We start from the raw sequence: 6,133 nt of genomic DNA, 5'->3' as shown, positions 1-6,133 counted from the left end.
CAGTAACATCCTCATTTTCTTCAGAAGAGGAATACTCATCAGAGCTCATGAATGGCATAAGGAGGTTTAATGGAATCTCTATGGTCTCTAGATGAGTCTCAGATTCCTTTGGTTCCTCAGAGGGAAACTCCTTATTGATCATTGGACGTCCCAGGAGATCTTCCTCCTTGGGATTCACGTCCTCCTCCTCTTTTGTGGTTTCGGCCATGATGGTCATTTCAATGGCCTTGCACTCTCCTTTTGGATTTTCTTCTGTATTTCTTGGGAGAGTACTAGGAAGGATTTCAGTGACTCTTTTACTCAGCTGGCCCACTTGTGCCTCCAAATTTCTAATGGACGACCTTGTTTCATTCATGAAACTTACAGTGGCCTTAGATAGATCAGAGACTAAGTTTGCTAAATTAGATGTATTTTGTTCAGAGTTCTCTGTCTGTTGCTGAGTGGATGATGGAAAAGGTTTACTATTGTTAAACCTATTTCTTCCACCATTATTAAAGCCTTGTTGAGGCCTTTGTTGATCCTTCCATGAGAGATTTGGGTGATTTCTCCATGAGGGGTTATAGGTGTTTCCATAAGGTTCACCTATGTAATTCACCTCTGCTATTGCAGGGTTTTCAGGATCATAAGCTTCTTCTTCAGAAGATGCCTCTTGAGTACTGTTGGATGCAGCTTGTATTCCATTCAGACTCTGAGAAATCATATTGACTTGCTGAGTTAATATTTTATTCTGAGCCAATATGGCATTCAGAGTATCAATTTCAAGAACTCCCTTCTTCTGAGGCGTCCCATTACTCACATGATTCCTCTCAGAAGTGTACATGAACTGGTTATTAGCAACCATGTCAATGAGTTCTTGAGCTTCTGCAGGCGTTTTCTTTAGGTGAATGGATCCACCTGCAGAAGTATCCAATGACATCTTAGCTAATTCAGACAGACCATCATAGAATATATCCAGGATGGTCCATTCTGAAAGCTTGTCAGAAGGACACTTTTTGGTCAGTTCCTTGTATCTCTCCCAAGCTTTATAAAGGGATTCACCTTCTTTCTGTCTGAAGGTTTGAACATCCACTCTAAGCTTACTCAGCTTTTGAGGAGGAAAGAACTTGACTAAGAAAGCCTTGACCAGCTTATCCCAAGAGTTCAGGCTATCCTTGGGTTGAGAGTCCAACCACACTCTAGCTCTGTCTCTTACAGCAAAAGGGAAAAGCATGAGCCTGTAGACTTCAGGATCTACTCCATTAGTCTTAACAGTATCACAGATCTGCAAGAATTCAGTTAAGAACTGAAAAGGATCTTCAGATGGAAGTCCATGAAACTTGCAGTTTTGTTGCATCAGAGAAACTAGCTGAGGTTTCAGCTCAAAATTGGTTGCTCCAATGGTAGGGATAGAGATGCTTCTTCCATGTAAATTGGAATTAGGTGCAGTAAAGTCACCAAGCATCCTCCTTGCATTATTATTATTTTCGGCTGCCATCTCCTCTTCTTGTTCAAAAATTTCTGAAAGGTGCTTGCTGGATTGTTGTAATTTAGCTTCTCTTAGTTTCCTCTTCAGAGTCCTTTCAGGTTCTGGATCTGCTTCAACAAGAATATTCTTGTCCTTGCTCCTGCTCATATGAAAAAGAGGGAACAGAAAAATAATAATAATAGGGATCCTTTTTACCACAGTATAAAGGTCCCTGTGTGAGTAGAAGAAAAGAAGAAGAAAAGAATGTAATGTAAAGAAAGAAACACAAGGGTGAGGAGAGCAGAGATGTGAGATGAAGAGAAGTGTTAGTAGATGAATAACTAAATAGAAGGAGATGAAAGAGAAAGAGAATTTTCGAAAATTATTTTTAAAAAAAAAAGAGTTAGTGATTTTTGAAAATAGTTTTTTTGAAAAAGGTTAGTAATTTTCGAAAATTAAAGTCAAAAAATGAAAATAATTAGTCAATTAAAAAGAAATTTTGAAGAAGAGGGAAGATATTTTCGAAAATTAGAGAGAGAGAGAGTTAGTTAGGTAGTTTTGAAAAAGATAAGAAACAAACAAAAAGTTAGTTAGTTAGTTGAAATAAATTTGAAAATCAATTTTGAAAAGATAAGAAGATAAGAAGTTAGAAAGGATATTTTAAAATCAAATTTTTGAAAAAGATATTATTTTGAAAAAGATAAGATAAAAAGATATTTTTGAAAAGATATGATTGAAATTAGTTTTGAAAAAGATTTGATTTTTAAAATCACAATTAATGACTTGATTCACAAGAAATCACAAGATATGATTCTAGAACTTAAAGTTTGAATCTTTCTTAACAAGTAAGTAACAAACTTGAAATTTTTGAATCAAAACATTAATTGATGATGTTATTTTCGAAAATTATGATGTAAAATTAAGAAAAAGATGTTTGAAAAATATTTTTAAAATTTTCGAAAATAACTAAGAAAAATGAAAAAGATTTGATTTTTGAAAAAGATTTTGAAAAAGATAAGATTTTTAAATTGAAAATTTGATTTGACTCATGAGAAACAACTAAGTTTTAAAAAGTTTTGAAAAAGTCAACTCAAATTTTCGAAATTTATGAGTGAAAAAGGAAAAGATATTTTTTTTATTTTTGAATTTTTAATGATGAAAGAGAAAAAACAAGAAAAATGATGCAATGCATGAAAGTTATGGATCAAAACAATGAATGCATGCAAGAATGCTATGAATGTCAAGATGAACACCAAGAACACTTTGAAGATCATGATGAACATCAAGAACTTATTTTTGAAAATTTTTATATGCAAAGAAAACATGCAAGACACCAAACTTAGAAATCTTTCATGTTCAGACACTATGAATGCAAAAATGCACATGAAAAACAAGAAAAGACACAAAACAAGAAAACATCAAGATCAAACAAGAAGATTTACCAAGAACAACTTGAAGATCATGAAGAACACTATGAATGCATGAATTTTCAAAAAATGGAAGATGACCATGCCATTAACACTAAACTTATAACATGACACATGACTCAAACAAGAAACACAAAATATTTTTGAAATTTTTTTTTTATTTTATAATTTTTTTTTGTATTTTTCGAAAATTATTTGTGAAAAAGAAAAATAAGGATTCCAAAATTTTTAATATGAATTCCAGGAATCCTGCAATCTTAGTCTAAAGCTCCAATCTGAGGGTTAGACGTGGCTTAATAGCCAGTCAAACTTTAGAAGATGTTTATACTTTCCATGTATAGAGCAACTAAGTGTGTGAGAATCAACAAGCTCTTGTGATGATAAGTTGAAACCCCAGTCCAAAAGATTAGACATGGCTTACAGCCAGCCAGGATTCAACAAATCATCATGAAACATTAGAATTCATTCTTAAAAATTCTGAAGAAAAATATATTTTTGAAAACATTTATTTTAAAATATTTTTTTTTTCGAAAATAAAGGAAAATTTTTTTTGAAAGATTTTTTTGAGAACTTTTTGAAAACAAAATAAGAAGAAAATTACCTAATCTGAGCAACAGGATGAACCGTCAGTTGTCCAAACTCGAACAATCCCCGGCAACGGCGCCAAAAACTTGGTGCACGAAATTGTGATCTCAGGCAACGGTGCCAAAAACTTGGTACGCACGTCTTAATAAATTGTTTTTCATTCACAACTTCGATACAACTAACCAGCAAGTGCACTGGGTCGTCCAAGTAATAAACCTTACGTGAGTAAGGGTCGATCCCACAGAGATTGTTGGTATGAAGCAAGCTATGGTCACCTTGTAGATCTCAGTCAGGCGGATATAAAATAGTTATGGAGTTTTCGAAAATACTAATAAATAGACAGAAAATAAAGATAGAAACACTTATGTAAATCATTGGTGAGAATTTCAGATAAGCGCATAGAGATGCTTTCGTTCCTCTGAACCTCTGCTTTCCTGCTGTCTTCATCCAATCAATCCTACTCCTTTCCATGGCTGGCTTTGTGTAAGGACATCACCGTTGTCAATGGCTACTTTTTATCCTCTCTAGAAAATGGTCCAATGCGCTGTCACTGCATAGCTAATCGTCTGGAGGCATAACCCTTGTCAATGGCTGCATCCAATCCTCTTGTGAAAATGGTCCAAATGCTCTGTCACAGCACAGCTAATCATCTGAGGTTCTCGATCATGCTGGAATAGGATTCACCCTTCTTTTGCGTCTGTCACTACGCCCAGCACTCGCGAGTTTGAAGTTCGTCACAGTCATTCAATCCCAGAGTCCTACTCGGAATACCACAGACAAGGTTTAGACTTTCCGGACTCTCATGAATGCCGCCATCAATCTAGCTTATACCACGAAGATTCTGATTAAGAGATCCAAGAGATACTCATTCAATCTAAGGTGGAACGGAAGTGGTTGTCAGGCACGCGTTCGTGGGGGAATGATGATGATTGTCACGTTCATCACATTCAGGTTGACGTGCGAATGAATATCTTAGAAGCGGAGTAAGTTGAATTGAATAGAAAAACAGCAGTACTTTGCATTAATCTTTGAGGAACAGCAGAGCTCCACACCTTAGTCTATGGAGTGTAGAAACTCTACCGTTAAAAATACATAAGTGAAGGGTCCAGGCATGGCCGAATGGCCAGCCCCCAAAACGAGATCACAGGATCAAAAATATAATCCAGGATGTCAAATACAATAGTAAAAAGTCCTATTTATACTAAACTAGTTACTAGGATTTACATAAGTAAGTAATTGATGCATAAATCCACTTCCGGGGCCCACTTGGTGTGTGCTTGGGCTGAGCTTGAATGTTACACGTGCAGAGGCTCTTTCTGGAGTTGAACGCCAGGTTGTAACGTATTTCTGGCGTTCAACTCTGGTTTGTGACGTATTTCTGGCGTTTAACTCCAGACAGCAGCGTAGAACTGGCGTTAAACGCCCTTTTACGTCTTCTAAACTCGGCCAAAGTATGGACTATTATATATTGCTAGAAAGCCCTGGATGTCTAATTTCCAATGCAATTGGAAGCGCGCCATTTTGAGTTCTGTAGCTCCAGAAAATCCATTTTGAGTGCAGGGAGGTCAGGATCCAACAGCATCAGCAGTCCTTCTTCAACCTCTGAATCTGATATTTGCTCAAGACCCTCAATTTCAGCCAGAAATTACCTGAAATCACAGAAAAACACACAAACTCATAGTAAAGTCCAGAAATGTGAATTTAACATAAAAACTAATGAAAACATCCCTAAAAGTAACTAGATCCTACTAAAAACATACTAAAAAAACAATGCCAAAAAGCGTATAAATTATCCGCTCATCAGATGTCTACTTCATTTAGTTCAAATTTCAGAGTCATAGCTATTTTAGAAAATTAGTTATGCACTTTGAAAGTTATTAACCAAATAGAAACCTCTCAAAACAGAATAAGCATAACTTTTGTTCTAGAATTTATAATGATCTGAAACTTAAACCAAATGAAACTGGAGTTTGATACAAACGCATGGACATAAAGTTTGCACGATTCTGAGTCCGTTTATTATATTAATTATTAAATAGAAGACTGGTCGCCAAGGAGGCATTAGACTAAACAAGTCAGGAAAACAAATAAGAATATAAGTTGTCCCTATGAATTTTTAAAGTTAAAAGGAGATGTAGAGGTATGCTTAGTAACATCGTGATGCAGAGGTATGCGTATTTATTTGGTGATGCGGAGGTATGACAAAAAGAAAAGGAATGAGAAACTATGAATGAAAGGATAAATGAATATTGTATGTTTGAATGGGCCTTTGTGCCGATTGCTAATGCGGAAGTTTCCACCTAACTGATAGCCTAAGGTTGCTAATGTGGGAATGTCCGCCTAACTGATAGCATAATGTTTGTTGAATGGGCCTTGTGCCAAACTGCCAATGCGAAAGTGTCCGCCTAACTAATAGCCTAAGGTAGCTAATGGGGGAATGTTTTCCTATCTAATAGTACTATTTTTTACTGTGATGTACATTAAAATGTTATTATGATGAGGCCTCACTGACATGGGTAACTGTGATGCCAAGGTGTCTAATTGACACAGTAAAGGAACCAAATTTGGGGTTCACTACGAGTAACGTCGGGTTACGGGTAGACAACCGACGCATGAGCTCATGGCCTACACTAGAAACAGGCATGCATCATAAATTGTTTGCGCATTTGATTATGAT

General features: G+C 35.9%; 1 non-coding gene across 1 annotated transcript; it reads left to right on the top strand.

The window, feature by feature from the left end:
* Window positions 1-970: 970 nt before the first annotated feature.
* LOC148562378 (small nucleolar RNA R71) lies at window positions 971-1,078 on the top strand. Its single transcript, XR_015886972.1, has one exon. It is a non-coding gene; the product is annotated as a small nucleolar RNA R71 (small nucleolar RNA).
* The last annotated feature ends 5,055 nt before the right edge of the window (window positions 1,079-6,133 follow it).

This window comes from Arachis ipaensis, chromosome B6 (assembly GCF_059453495.1).
Source record: "Arachis ipaensis isolate K30076 ecotype BB chromosome B6, ASM5945349v1, whole genome shotgun sequence".
In the NCBI taxonomy this organism is placed as follows: domain Eukaryota; kingdom Viridiplantae; phylum Streptophyta; class Magnoliopsida; order Fabales; family Fabaceae; genus Arachis; species Arachis ipaensis.
The sequence above is the reverse complement of the archived record's forward strand: the minus strand, read 5'-3'. Positions and strand labels throughout refer to the sequence as shown.